Below are 14,554 nucleotides of genomic sequence, written 5' to 3' on the forward strand. Positions count from 1 at the left end.
CGCTTTGAACAACTTGCGCCAAACGCTCTTCTTCCTAAGCACCAATAGAAGGTAACGCCTGAACAGGGACTTGAACCCTGGACCCTCAGATTAAAAGTCTGATGCTCTACCGACTGAGCTATCCAGGCCCTGAAAAAGGTGCCATCGCTCCCAAAAAGCAGTTTGAGGCATCCTTTCCCAACGCTCGTCCATTGTTTGACACATGTGAGGAAACAAAGCACTTGTGAACCCTTTCAAGTGGTGAGGTTGGCCACCAGAATTTTAAACCTTCACACTGGCTGATAACATGTCCCAGTATTTAAGCCGAGATCAATCGAACCGTTAAGATTTTTGTTTAACTGCCATGTTTTCAACATTTCGTTCCCTAACAAGAGGATTCTGACCATCACATCCAGTGAAAGTTGTTACCAGGATCACTCTTCTGAACAGCCCTGCCTCTAAAGTCTTATCTAGGATAAGTGAATGTCTTATATGCCTATGGTATGTGAATAACTTTAAAGAGATCAGCATTATCGACGAAGGTTGGCCTTCTAGACAAGGAGACCACATGACTCATTTTCAAGTCTACTTTATTTACAAACATGGACTAAAGCCATGGACCCTGAGATCAAAAGACCAGTGCGCTATCGACTGAGAAATACAACCAACTCGGTCAAGATTGGTTTGCAGTCGACACTGTTCATTACATTTTCAACAGTTTTGCACACACACTTTTCCAGCATACTTCCCTGATCAAATGGATCGTCCACTCTGGACCAGACAAAGACATCCGCATCGGCTTTCAGCAATTTATCACTGTATGCTTTCATAGAAAACGGGCACAAGGGAGCTTTCAGTGATGTATTTTCATATATACATATAGATATATTTATATACGTTGAAGTCCAGTGTGTAGTGCAATCTTGGGCATTCGTGGCTCCGTGTAACTCGGAAGATGGAGATTAATACCACCTTTGCCACTGAATGCCCATCATCTGACACAAAGACTGTTGTGAAATAATCCCAAAGATTGTCCCACACTGCTCCATACTCATATGCTTTCCAGTCTATGAGACAAGACTCAGGTTCAAGTTGTCCAAGTTTCACACTCACACACTGAGCTGAGGAGTGCTATTTGATCATGAAAAACCCTCTTGATATCCATGGACGGGGGAATCAGACAGGTTATGCAATCAGCTTTTGCTTTGTCCTTTGCACAAAAAAAGCCCTATCCCCGATTCCAGAAGCCTGGAGCAATAGATGACGCGCGTGACTTGTCCTTGAGAGAAAATGTGTTGCCACATGCACCGCTCGCCATGTAGGACCTCGTGGCGCAACGGTAGCGCGTCTGACTCCAGATCAGAAGGTTGCGTGTTCAAATCACGTCGAGGTCATGAGCTGTCTGTGTGTGGCGGCTGGTGTTGCTGGCTTTTCCGAGAAGGTTCGTGGGCAGAATTTTAAATTACATCCAATCCCTAGGATGACCATGCATGTTTGTGTCAACCTCTTGACAAAAGATGACAGCGCTCAGGTAACAGCTCACCGACCTAATTACTAGGCGGACATCCTCAGCCTGCTATAACATGTTTCCCCATTCTCGGCCGGCTGTGCGTGCTGAGAAAAGTTAGGGCCTGATAAGGCGTCTTTAGATGCCATCATAATAGAAGATTTAGCTGGTCTGACAGACAGGATCCTAGTTTATCCTAGGTAAGAAATGGAAATGTTTGAAGCTTCAAGTTTCCTTCCAAGGTGAGGGGTTTGTATTTTATTCATCTGTAGATAAGAAGACCTGTGGCAATACCATCTCCTGGTGACCTACCTGAACATAAGACAATCTCCTAAGAGAAAGTATCCACTGGTAAATTATGGAAATACTTGGCAAGGAGTCAGCAATTTCCAACGTTCTGCTCTTGAGAATTTTTTAATCCAAGCTGGGATTTTTAATCGCTTTGAACAACTTGCGCCAAACGCTCTTCTTCCTAAGCACCAATAGAAGGTAACGCCTGAACAGGGACTTGAACCCTGGACCCTCAGATTAAAAGTCTGATGCTCTACCGACTGAGCTATCCAGGCCCTGAAAAAGGTGCCATCGCTCCCAAAAAGCAGTTTGAGGCATCCTTTCCCAACGCTCGTCCATTGTTTGACACATGTGAGGAAACAAAGCACTTGTGAACCCTTTCAAGTGGTGAGGTTGGCCACCAGAATTTTAAACCTTCACACTGGCTGATAACATGTCCCAGTATTTAAGCCGAGATCAATCGAACCGTTAAGATTTTTGTTTAACTGCCATGTTTTCAACATTTCGTTCCCTAACAAGAGGATTCTGACCATCACATCCAGTGAAAGTTGTTACCAGGATCACTCTTCTGAACAGCCCTGCCTCTAAAGTCTTATCTAGGATAAGTGAATGTCTTATATGCCTATGGTATGTGAATAACTTTAAAGAGATCAGCATTATCGACGAAGGTTGGCCTTCTAGACAAGGAGACCACATGACTCATTTTCAAGTCTACTTTATTTACAAACATGGACTAAAGCCATGGACCCTGAGATCAAAAGACCAGTGCGCTATCGACTGAGAAATACAACCAACTCGGTCAAGATTGGTTTGCAGTCGACACTGTTCATTACATTTTCAACAGTTTTGCACACACACTTTTCCAGCATACTTCCCTGATCAAATGGATCGTCCACTCTGGACCAGACAAAGACATCCGCATCGGCTTTCAGCAATTTATCACTGTATGCTTTCATAGAAAACGGGCACAAGGGAGCTTTCAGTGATGTATTTTCATATATACATATAGATATATTTATATACGTTGAAGTCCAGTGTGTAGTGCAATCTTGGGCATTCGTGGCTCCGTGTAACTCGGAAGATGGAGATTAATACCACCTTTGCCACTGAATGCCCATCATCTGACACAAAGACTGTTGTGAAATAATCCCAAAGATTGTCCCACACTGCTCCATACTCATATGCTTTCCAGTCTATGAGACAAGACTCAGGTTCAAGTTGTCCAAGTTTCACACTCACACACTGAGCTGAGGAGTGCTATTTGATCATGAAAAACCCTCTTGATATCCATGGACGGGGGAATCAGACAGGTTATGCAATCAGCTTTTGCTTTGTCCTTTGCACAAAAAAAGCCCTATCCCCGATTCCAGAAGCCTGGAGCAATAGATGACGCGCGTGACTTGTCCTTGAGAGAAAATGTGTTGCCACATGCACCGCTCGCCATGTAGGACCTCGTGGCGCAACGGTAGCGCGTCTGACTCCAGATCAGAAGGTTGCGTGTTCAAATCACGTCGAGGTCATGAGCTGTCTGTGTGTGGCGGCTGGTGTTGCTGGCTTTTCCGAGAAGGTTCGTGGGCAGAATTTTAAATTACATCCAATCCCTAGGATGACCATGCATGTTTGTGTCAACCTCTTGACAAAAGATGACAGCGCTCAGGTAACAGCTCACCGACCTAATTACTAGGCGGACATCCTCAGCCTGCTATAACATGTTTCCCCATTCTCGGCCGGCTGTGCGTGCTGAGAAAAGTTAGGGCCTGATAAGGCGTCTTTAGATGCCATCATAATAGAAGATTTAGCTGGTCTGACAGACAGGATCCTAGTTTATCCTAGGTAAGAAATGGAAATGTTTGAAGCTTCAAGTTTCCTTCCAAGGTGAGGGGTTTGTATTTTATTCATCTGTAGATAAGAAGACCTGTGGCAATACCATCTCCTGGTGACCTACCTGAACATAAGACAATCTCCTAAGAGAAAGTATCCACTGGTAAATTATGGAAATACTTGGCAAGGAGTCAGCAATTTCCAACGTTCTGCTCTTGAGAATTTTTTAATCCAAGCTGGGATTTTTAATCGCTTTGAACAACTTGCGCCAAACGCTCTTCTTCCTAAGCACCAATAGAAGGTAACGCCTGAACAGGGACTTGAACCCTGGACCCTCAGATTAAAAGTCTGATGCTCTACCGACTGAGCTATCCAGGCCCTGAAAAAGGTGCCATCGCTCCCAAAAAGCAGTTTGAGGCATCCTTTCCCAACGCTCGTCCATTGTTTGACACATGTGAGGAAACAAAGCACTTGTGAACCCTTTCAAGTGGTGAGGTTGGCCACCAGAATTTTAAACCTTCACACTGGCTGATAACATGTCCCAGTATTTAAGCCGAGATCAATCGAACCGTTAAGATTTTTGTTTAACTGCCATGTTTTCAACATTTCGTTCCCTAACAAGAGGATTCTGACCATCACATCCAGTGAAAGTTGTTACCAGGATCACTCTTCTGAACAGCCCTGCCTCTAAAGTCTTATCTAGGATAAGTGAATGTCTTATATGCCTATGGTATGTGAATAACTTTAAAGAGATCAGCATTATCGACGAAGGTTGGCCTTCTAGACAAGGAGACCACATGACTCATTTTCAAGTCTACTTTATTTACAAACATGGACTAAAGCCATGGACCCTGAGATCAAAAGACCAGTGCGCTATCGACTGAGAAATACAACCAACTCGGTCAAGATTGGTTTGCAGTCGACACTGTTCATTACATTTTCAACAGTTTTGCACACACACTTTTCCAGCATACTTCCCTGATCAAATGGATCGTCCACTCTGGACCAGACAAAGACATCCGCATCGGCTTTCAGCAATTTATCACTGTATGCTTTCATAGAAAACGGGCACAAGGGAGCTTTCAGTGATGTATTTTCATATATACATATAGATATATTTATATACGTTGAAGTCCAGTGTGTAGTGCAATCTTGGGCATTCGTGGCTCCGTGTAACTCGGAAGATGGAGATTAATACCACCTTTGCCACTGAATGCCCATCATCTGACACAAAGACTGTTGTGAAATAATCCCAAAGATTGTCCCACACTGCTCCATACTCATATGCTTTCCAGTCTATGAGACAAGACTCAGGTTCAAGTTGTCCAAGTTTCACACTCACACACTGAGCTGAGGAGTGCTATTTGATCATGAAAAACCCTCTTGATATCCATGGACGGGGGAATCAGACAGGTTATGCAATCAGCTTTTGCTTTGTCCTTTGCACAAAAAAAGCCCTATCCCCGATTCCAGAAGCCTGGAGCAATAGATGACGCGCGTGACTTGTCCTTGAGAGAAAATGTGTTGCCACATGCACCGCTCGCCATGTAGGACCTCGTGGCGCAACGGTAGCGCGTCTGACTCCAGATCAGAAGGTTGCGTGTTCAAATCACGTCGAGGTCATGAGCTGTCTGTGTGTGGCGGCTGGTGTTGCTGGCTTTTCCGAGAAGGTTCGTGGGCAGAATTTTAAATTACATCCAATCCCTAGGATGACCATGCATGTTTGTGTCAACCTCTTGACAAAAGATGACAGCGCTCAGGTAACAGCTCACCGACCTAATTACTAGGCGGACATCCTCAGCCTGCTATAACATGTTTCCCCATTCTCGGCCGGCTGTGCGTGCTGAGAAAAGTTAGGGCCTGATAAGGCGTCTTTAGATGCCATCATAATAGAAGATTTAGCTGGTCTGACAGACAGGATCCTAGTTTATCCTAGGTAAGAAATGGAAATGTTTGAAGCTTCAAGTTTCCTTCCAAGGTGAGGGGTTTGTATTTTATTCATCTGTAGATAAGAAGACCTGTGGCAATACCATCTCCTGGTGACCTACCTGAACATAAGACAATCTCCTAAGAGAAAGTATCCACTGGTAAATTATGGAAATACTTGGCAAGGAGTCAGCAATTTCCAACGTTCTGCTCTTGAGAATTTTTTAATCCAAGCTGGGATTTTTAATCGCTTTGAACAACTTGCGCCAAACGCTCTTCTTCCTAAGCACCAATAGAAGGTAACGCCTGAACAGGGACTTGAACCCTGGACCCTCAGATTAAAAGTCTGATGCTCTACCGACTGAGCTATCCAGGCCCTGAAAAAGGTGCCATCGCTCCCAAAAAGCAGTTTGAGGCATCCTTTCCCAACGCTCGTCCATTGTTTGACACATGTGAGGAAACAAAGCACTTGTGAACCCTTTCAAGTGGTGAGGTTGGCCACCAGAATTTTAAACCTTCACACTGGCTGATAACATGTCCCAGTATTTAAGCCGAGATCAATCGAACCGTTAAGATTTTTGTTTAACTGCCATGTTTTCAACATTTCGTTCCCTAACAAGAGGATTCTGACCATCACATCCAGTGAAAGTTGTTACCAGGATCACTCTTCTGAACAGCCCTGCCTCTAAAGTCTTATCTAGGATAAGTGAATGTCTTATATGCCTATGGTATGTGAATAACTTTAAAGAGATCAGCATTATCGACGAAGGTTGGCCTTCTAGACAAGGAGACCACATGACTCATTTTCAAGTCTACTTTATTTACAAACATGGACTAAAGCCATGGACCCTGAGATCAAAAGACCAGTGCGCTATCGACTGAGAAATACAACCAACTCGGTCAAGATTGGTTTGCAGTCGACACTGTTCATTACATTTTCAACAGTTTTGCACACACACTTTTCCAGCATACTTCCCTGATCAAATGGATCGTCCACTCTGGACCAGACAAAGACATCCGCATCGGCTTTCAGCAATTTATCACTGTATGCTTTCATAGAAAACGGGCACAAGGGAGCTTTCAGTGATGTATTTTCATATATACATATAGATATATTTATATACGTTGAAGTCCAGTGTGTAGTGCAATCTTGGGCATTCGTGGCTCCGTGTAACTCGGAAGATGGAGATTAATACCACCTTTGCCACTGAATGCCCATCATCTGACACAAAGACTGTTGTGAAATAATCCCAAAGAATGTCCCACACTGCTCCATACTCATATGCTTTCCAGTCTATGAGACAAGACTCAGGTCCAAGTTGTCCAAGCTTCACACTCACACACTGAGCTGAGGAGTGCTATTTGATCATGAAAAACCCTCTTGATATCCATGGACGGGGGAATCAGACAGGTTATGCAATCAGCTTTTGCTTTGTCCTTTGCACAAAAAAAAAACCCTATCCCAGATTCCAGAAGCCTGGAGCAATAGATGACGCGCGTGACTTGTCCTTGAGAGAAAATGTGCTGCCACATGCACCGCTCGCCATGTAGGACCTCGTGGCGCAACGGTAGCGCGTCTGACTCCAGATCAGAAGGTTGCGTGGTCAAATCACGTCGTAGTCATGAGCTGTCTGTGTGTGGCGGCTGGTGTTGCTGTCTTTTCCGAGAAGGTTCGTGGGCAGAATTTTAAATTACATCCAATCCCTAGGATGACCATGCATGTTTGTGTCAACCTCTTGACAAAAGATGACAGCGCTCAGGTAACAGCTCACCGACCTAATTACTAGGCGGACATCCTCAGCCTGCTATAACATGTTTCCCCATTCTCGGCCGGCTGTGCGTGCTGAGAAAAGTTAGGGCCTGATAAGGCGTCTTTAGATGCCATCATAATAGAAGATTTAGCTGGTCTGACAGACAGGATCCTAGTTTATCCTAGGTAAGAAATGGAAATGTTTGAAGCTTCAAGTTTCCTTCCAAGGTGAGGGGTTTGTATTTTATTCATCTGTAGATAAGAAGACCTGTGGCAATACCATCTCCTGGTGACCTACCTGAACATAAGACAATCTCCTAAGAGAAAGTATCCACTGGTAAATTATGGAAATACTTGGCAATGAGTCAGCAATTTCCAACGTTCTGCTCTTGAGAATTTTTTAATCCAAGCTGGGATTTTTAATCGCTTTGAACAACTTGCGCCAAACGCTCTTCTTCCTAAGCACCAATAGAAGGTAACGCCTGAACAGGGACTTGAACCCTGGACCCTCAGATTAAAAGTCTGATGCTCTACCGACTGAGCTATCCAGGCCCTGAAAAAGGTGCCATCGCTCCCAAAAAGCAGTTTGAGGCATCCTTTCCCAACGCTCGTCCATTGTTTGACACATGTGAGGAAACAAAGCACTTGTGAACCCTTTCAAGTGGTGAGGTTGGCCACCAGAATTTTAAACCTTCACACTGGCTGATAACATGTCCCAGTATTTAAGCCGAGATCAATCGAACCGTTAAGATTTTTGTTTAACTGCCATGTTTTCAACATTTCGTTCCCTAACAAGAGGATTCTGACCATCACATCCAGTGAAAGTTGTTACCAGGATCACTCTTCTGAACAGCCCTGCCTCTAAAGTCTTATCTAGGATAAGTGAATGTCTTATATGCCTATGGTATGTGAATAACTTTAAAGAGATCAGCATTATCGACGAAGGTTGGCCTTCTAGACAAGGAGACCACATGACTCATTTTCAAGTCTACTTTATTTACAAACATGGACTAAAGCCATGGACCCTGAGATCAAAAGACCAGTGCGCTATCGACTGAGAAATACAACCAACTCGGTCAAGATTGGTTTGCAGTCGACACTGTTCATTACATTTTCAACAGTTTTGCACACACACTTTTCCAGCATTCTTCCCTGATCAAATGGATCATCCATTCTGGACCAGACAAAGACATCCGCATCGGCTTTCAGCAATTTATCACTGTATGCTTTCATAGAATAAGGGCACAAGGGAGCTTTCAGTGATGTATTTTCATATATACATATAGATATATTTATATACGTTGAAGTCCAGTGTGTAGTGCAATCTTGGGCATTCGTGGCTCCGTGTAACTCGGAAGATGGAGATTAATACCACCTTTGCCACTGAATGCCCATCATCTGACACAAAGACTGTTGTGAAATAATCCCAAAGATTGTCCCACACTGCTCCATACTCATATGCTTTCCAGTCTATGAGACAAGACTCAGGTTCAAGTTGTCCAAGCTTCACACTCACACACTGAGCTGAGGAGTGCTATTTGATCATGAAAAACCCTCTTGATATCCATGGACGGGGGAATCAGACAGGTTATGCAATCAGTTTTTGCTTTGTCCTTAGCACAAAAAATGCCCTATCCCCGATTCCAGAAGCCTGGAGCAATAGATGACGCGCGTGACTTGTCCTTGAGAGAAAATGTGGTGCCACATGCACTGCTGGCCATGTAGGACCTCGTGGCGCAACGGTAGCGCGTCTGACTCCAGATCAGAAGGTTGCGTGTTCAAATCACGTCGAGGTCATGAGCTGTCTGTGTGTGGCAGCTGGTGTTGCTGGCTTTTCCGAGAAGGTTCGTGGGCAGAATTTTAAATTACATCCAATCCCTAGGATGACCATGCATGTTTGTGTCAACCTCTTGACAAAAGATGACAGCGCTCAGGTAACAGCTCACCGACCTAATTACTAGGCAGACATCCTCAGCCTGCTATAACATTTTTCCCCATTCTCGGCCGGCTGTGCGTGCTGAGAAAAGTTAGGGCCTGATAAGGCGTCTTTAGATGCCATCATAATAGAAGATTCAGCTGGTCTGACAGACAGGATCCTAGTTTATCCTAGGTAAGAAATGGAAATGTTTGAAGCTTCAAGTTTCCTTCTAAGGTGAGGGGTTTGTATTTTATTCATCTGTAGATAAGAAGACCTGTGGCAATACCATCTCCTGGTGACCTTCCTGAACATAAGACAATCTCCTAAGAGAAAGTATCCACTGGTAAATTATGGAAATACTTGGCAAGGAGTCAGCAATTTCCAACGTTCTGCTCTTGAGAATTTCTTAATCCAAGCTGGGCCTCTTAATCGCTTTGAACAACTTGCGCCAAACGCTCTTCTTCCTAAGCACCAATAGAAGGTAACGCCTGAACAGGGACTTGAACCCTGGACCCTCAGATTAAAAGTCTGATGCTCTACCGACTGAGCTATCCAGGCCCTGAAAAAGGTGCCATCGCTCCCAAAAAGCAGTTTGAGGCATCCTTTCCCAACGCTCGTCCATTGTTTGACACGTGAAGAAACAAAGCACTTGTGAACCCTTTCAAGTGGTGAGGTTGGCCACCAGAATTTTAAACCTTCACACTGGCTGATAACATGTCCCAGTATTTAAGCCGAGATCAATCGAACCATTAAGATTTTTGTTTAACTGCCATGTTTTCAACATTTTGTTCCCTAACAGGAGGATTCTGACCATCACATCCAGTGAAAGTTGTTACCAGGATCACTCTTCTGAACAGCCCTGCCTCTAAAGTCTTATCTAGGATAAGTGAATGTCTTATATGCCTATGGTATGTGAATAACTTTAAAGAGATCAGCATTATCGACGAAGGTTGGCCTTCTAGACAAGGAGACCACATGACTCATTTTCAAGTCTACTTTATTTACAAACATGGACTAAAGCCATGGACCCTGAGATCAAAAGACCAGTGCGCTATCGACTGAGAAATACAACCAACTCGGTCAAGATTGGTTTGCAGTCGACACTGTTCATTACATTTTAAACAGTTTTGCACACACACTTTTCCAGCATACTTCCCTGATCAAATGGATCGTCCACTCTGGACCAGACAAAGACATCCGCATCAACATTCAGCAATTTATCACTGTATGCTTTCATAGAAAACGGGCACAAGGGAGCTTTCAGTGATGTATTTTCATATATACATATAGATATATTTATATACGTTGAAGTCCAGTGTGTAGTGCAATCTTGGGCATTCGTGGCTCCATGTAACTCGGAAGATGGAGATTAATACCACCTTTGCCACTGAATGCCCATCATCTGACACAAAGACTGTTGTGAAATAATCCCAAAGATTGTCCCACACTGCTCCATACTCATATGCTTTCCAGTCTATGAGACAAGACTCAGGTCCAAGTTGTCCAAGCTTCACACTCACACACTGAGCTGAGGAGTGCTATTTGATCATGAAAAACCCTCTTGATATCCATGGACGGGGGAATCAGACAGGTTATGCAATCAGCTTTTGCTTTGTCCTTTGCACAAAAAAAAAACCCTATCCCAGATTCCAGAAGCCTGGAGCAATAGATGACGCGCGTGACTTGTCCTTGAGAGAAAATGTGCTGCCACATGCACTGCTGGCCATGTAGAACCTCGTGGCGCAACGGTAGCGCGTCTGACTCCAGATCAGAAGGTTGCGTGTTCAAATCACGTCGAGGTCATGAGCTGTCTGTGTGTGGCGGCTGGTGTTGCTGGCTTTTCCGAGAAGGTTCGTGGGCAGAATTTTAAATTACATCCAATCCCTAGGATGACCATGCATGTTTGTGTCAACCTCTTGACAAAAGATGACAGCGCTCAGGTAACAGCTCACCGACCTAATTACTAGGCAGACATCCTCAGCCTGCTATAACATGTTTCCCCATTCTCGGCCGGCTGTGCGTGCTGAGAAAAGTTAGGGCCTGATAAGGCGTCTTTAGATGCCATCATAATAGAAGATTCAGCTGGTCTGACAGACAGGATCCTAGTTTATCCTAGGTAAGAAATGGAAATGTTTGAAGCTTCAAGTTTCCTTCTAAGGTGAAGGGTTTGTATTTTATTCATCTGTAGAAAAGAAGACCTGTGGCAATACCATCTCCTGGTGACCTTCCTGAACATAAGACAATCTCCTAAGAGAAAGTATCCACTGGTAAATTATGGAAATACTTGGCAAGGAGTCAGCAATTTCCAACGTTCTGCTCTTGAGAATTTCTTAATCCAAGCTGGGATTTTTAATCGCTTTGAACAACTTGCGCCAAACGCTCTTCTTCCTAAGCACCAATAGAAGGTAACGCCTGAACAGGGACTTGAACCCTGGACCCTCAGATTAAAAGTCTGATGCTCTACCGACTGAGCTATCCAGGCTCTGAAAAGGGTGCCATCGCTCCCAAAAAGCAGTTTGAGGCATCCTTTCCCAACGCGGGTCCATTGTTTGACACATGTGAAGAAACAAAGCACTTGTGAACCCTTTCAAGTGGTGAGGTTGGCCACCAGAATTTTAAACCTTCACACTGGCTGATAACATGTCCCAGTATTTAAGCCGAGATCAATCGAACCGTTAAGATTTTTGTTTAACTGCCATGTTTTCAACATTTCGTTCCCTAACAAGAGGATTCTGACCATCACATCCAGTGAAAGTTGTTACCAGGATCACTCTTCTGAACAGCCCTGCCTCTAAAATCTTATCTAGGATAAGTGAATGTCTTATATGCCTATGGTATGTGAATAACTTTAAAGAGATCAGCATTATCGACGAAGGTTGGCCTTCTAGACAAGGAGACCACATGACTCATTTTCAAGTCTACTTTATTTACAAACATGGACTAAAGCCATGGACCCTGAGATCAAAAGACCAGTGCGCTATCGACTGAGAAATACAACCAACTCGGTCAAGATTGGTTTGCAGTCGACACTGTTCATTACATTTTCAACAGTTTTGCACACACACTTTTCCAGCATACTTCCCTGATCAAATAGATCACTCTGGACCAGACAAAGACATCCGCATCGGCTTTCAGCAATTTATCACTGTATGCTTTCATAGAAAAGGGGCACAAGGGAGCTTTCAGTGATGTATTTTCATATATACATATAGATATATTTATATACGTTGAAGTCCAGTGTGTAGTGCAATCTTGGGCATTCGTGGCTCCGTGTAACTCGGAAGATGGAGATTAATACCACCTTTGCCACTGAATGCCCATCATCTGACACAAAGACTGTTGTGAAATAATCCCAAAGATTGTCCCACACTGCTCCATACTCATATGCTTTCCAGTCTATGAGACAAGACTCAGGTCCAAGTTGTCCAAGCTTCACACTCACACACTGAGCTGAGGAGTGCTATTTGATCATGAAAAACCCTCTTGATATCCATGGACGGGGGAATCAGACAGGTTATGCAATCAGCTTTTGCTTTGTCCTTTGCACAAAAAAAAAACCCTATCCCAGATTCCAGAAGCCTGGAGCAATAGATGACGCGCGTGACTTGTCCTTGAGAGAAAATGTGGTGCCACATGCACTGCTGGCCATGTAGGACCTCGTGGCGCAACGGTAGCGCGTCTGACTCCAGATCAGAAGGTTGTGTGTTCAAATCACGTCGAGGTCATGAGCTGTCTGTGTGTGGCAGCTGGTGTTGCTGGCTTTTCCGAGAAGGTTCGTGGGCAGAATTTTAAATTACATCCAATCCCTAGGATGACCATGCATGTTTGTGTCAACCTCTTGACAAAAGATGACAGCGCTCAGGTAACAGCTCACCGACCTAATTACTAGGCAGACATCCTCAGCCTGCTATAACATGTTTCCCCATTCTCGGCCGGCTGTGCGTGCTGAGAAAAGTTAGGGCCTGATAAGGCGTCTTTAGATGCCATCATAATAGAAGATTCAGCTGGTCTGACAGACAGGATCCTAGTTTATCCTAGTTAAGAAATGGAAATGTTTGAAGCTTCAAGTTTCCTTCTAAGGTGAGGGGTTTGTATTTTATTCATCTGTAGATAAGAAGACCTGTGGCAATACCATCTCCTGGTGACCTTCCTGAACATAAGACAATCTCCTAAGAGAAAGTATCCACTGGTAAATTATGGAAATACTTGGCAAGGAGTCAGCAATTTCCAACCTTCTGCTCTTGAGAATTTCTTAATCCAAGCTGGGATTTTTAATCGCTTTGAACAACTTGCGCCAAACGCTCTTCTTCCTAAGCACCAATAGAAGGTAACGCCTGAACAGGGACTTGAACCCTGGACCCTCAGATTAAAAGTCTGATGCTCTACCGACTGAGCTATCCAGGCTCTGCAAAAGGTGCCATCGCTCCCAAAAAGCAGTTGGAGGCATCCTTTCCCAACGCTCGTCCATTGTTTGACACATGTGAAGAAACAAAGCACTTGTGAACCCTTTCAAGTGGTGAGGTTGGCCACCAGAATTTTAAACCTTCACACTGGCTGATAACATGTCCCAGTATTTAAGCCGAGATCAATCGAACCGTTAAGATTTTTGTTTAACTGCCATGTTTTCAACATTTCGTTCCCTAACAAGAGGATTCTGACCATTACATCCAGTGAAAGTTGTTACCAGGATCACTCTTCTGAACAGCCCTGCCTCTAAAGTCTTATCTAGGATAAGTGAATGTCTTATATGCCTATGGTATGTGAATAACTTTAAAGAGATCAGCATTATCGACGAAGGTTGGCCTTCTAGACAAGGAGACCACATGACTCATTTTCAAGTCTACTTTATTTACAAACATGGACTAAAGCCATGGACCCTGAGATCAAAAGACCAGTGCGCTATCGACTGAGAAATACAACCAACTCGGTCAAGATTGGTTTGCAGTCGACACTGTTCATTACATTTTCAACAGTTTTGCACACACACTTTTCCAGCATACTTCCCTGATCAAATGGATCGTCCACTCTGGACCAGACAAAGACATCCGCATCGGCTTTCAGCAATTTATCACTGTATGCTTTCATAGAAAACGGGCACAAGGGAGCTTTCAGTGATGTATTTTCATATATACATATAGATATATTTATATACGTTGAAGTCCAGTGTGTAGTGCAATCTTGGGCATTCGTGGCTCCGTGTAACTCGGAAGATGGAGATTAATACCACCTTTGCCACTGAATGCCCATCATCTGACACAAAGACTGTTGTGAAATAATCCCAAAGATTGTCCCACACTGCTCCATACTCATATGCTTTCCAGTCTATGAGACAAGACTCAGGTTCAAGTTGTCCAAGTTTCAC

General features: G+C 43.9%; 14 non-coding genes across 14 annotated transcripts; 6 read left to right on the plus strand and 8 right to left on the minus strand.

The window, feature by feature from the left end:
- Positions 1-55: 55 nt before the first annotated feature.
- trnak-uuu (transfer RNA lysine (anticodon UUU)) lies at positions 56-128 on the minus strand. Its single transcript has one exon. It is a non-coding gene; the product is annotated as a tRNA-Lys (tRNA).
- Positions 129-1,301: 1,173 nt separating this feature from the next.
- Positions 1,302-1,373, plus strand: trnaw-cca (transfer RNA tryptophan (anticodon CCA)). The gene has a single exon. It is a non-coding gene; the product is annotated as a tRNA-Trp (tRNA).
- A 606-nt stretch (positions 1,374-1,979) lies between these two features.
- Positions 1,980-2,052, minus strand: trnak-uuu (transfer RNA lysine (anticodon UUU)). Its single transcript has one exon. It is a non-coding gene; the product is annotated as a tRNA-Lys (tRNA).
- A 1,173-nt stretch (positions 2,053-3,225) lies between these two features.
- trnaw-cca (transfer RNA tryptophan (anticodon CCA)) lies at positions 3,226-3,297 on the plus strand. Its single transcript has one exon. It is a non-coding gene; the product is annotated as a tRNA-Trp (tRNA).
- Positions 3,298-3,903: 606 nt separating this feature from the next.
- trnak-uuu (transfer RNA lysine (anticodon UUU)) lies at positions 3,904-3,976 on the minus strand. Its single transcript has one exon. It is a non-coding gene; the product is annotated as a tRNA-Lys (tRNA).
- Positions 3,977-5,149: 1,173 nt separating this feature from the next.
- On the plus strand, positions 5,150-5,221 carry trnaw-cca (transfer RNA tryptophan (anticodon CCA)). The gene has a single exon. It is a non-coding gene; the product is annotated as a tRNA-Trp (tRNA).
- A 606-nt stretch (positions 5,222-5,827) lies between these two features.
- Positions 5,828-5,900, minus strand: trnak-uuu (transfer RNA lysine (anticodon UUU)). Its single transcript has one exon. It is a non-coding gene; the product is annotated as a tRNA-Lys (tRNA).
- Positions 5,901-7,753: 1,853 nt separating this feature from the next.
- Positions 7,754-7,826, minus strand: trnak-uuu (transfer RNA lysine (anticodon UUU)). Its single transcript has one exon. It is a non-coding gene; the product is annotated as a tRNA-Lys (tRNA).
- A 1,173-nt stretch (positions 7,827-8,999) lies between these two features.
- trnaw-cca (transfer RNA tryptophan (anticodon CCA)) lies at positions 9,000-9,071 on the plus strand. Its single transcript has one exon. It is a non-coding gene; the product is annotated as a tRNA-Trp (tRNA).
- A 606-nt stretch (positions 9,072-9,677) lies between these two features.
- Positions 9,678-9,750, minus strand: trnak-uuu (transfer RNA lysine (anticodon UUU)). Its single transcript has one exon. It is a non-coding gene; the product is annotated as a tRNA-Lys (tRNA).
- Positions 9,751-10,923: 1,173 nt separating this feature from the next.
- On the plus strand, positions 10,924-10,995 carry trnaw-cca (transfer RNA tryptophan (anticodon CCA)). Its single transcript has one exon. It is a non-coding gene; the product is annotated as a tRNA-Trp (tRNA).
- Positions 10,996-11,601: 606 nt separating this feature from the next.
- trnak-uuu (transfer RNA lysine (anticodon UUU)) lies at positions 11,602-11,674 on the minus strand. The gene has a single exon. It is a non-coding gene; the product is annotated as a tRNA-Lys (tRNA).
- A 1,171-nt stretch (positions 11,675-12,845) lies between these two features.
- On the plus strand, positions 12,846-12,917 carry trnaw-cca (transfer RNA tryptophan (anticodon CCA)). Its single transcript has one exon. It is a non-coding gene; the product is annotated as a tRNA-Trp (tRNA).
- Positions 12,918-13,523: 606 nt separating this feature from the next.
- Positions 13,524-13,596, minus strand: trnak-uuu (transfer RNA lysine (anticodon UUU)). Its single transcript has one exon. It is a non-coding gene; the product is annotated as a tRNA-Lys (tRNA).
- Positions 13,597-14,554: the final 958 nt, after the last annotated feature.

This window comes from Clarias gariepinus, chromosome 5 (assembly GCF_024256425.1).
Source record: "Clarias gariepinus isolate MV-2021 ecotype Netherlands chromosome 5, CGAR_prim_01v2, whole genome shotgun sequence".
Lineage (NCBI taxonomy): Eukaryota > Metazoa > Chordata > Actinopteri > Siluriformes > Clariidae > Clarias > Clarias gariepinus.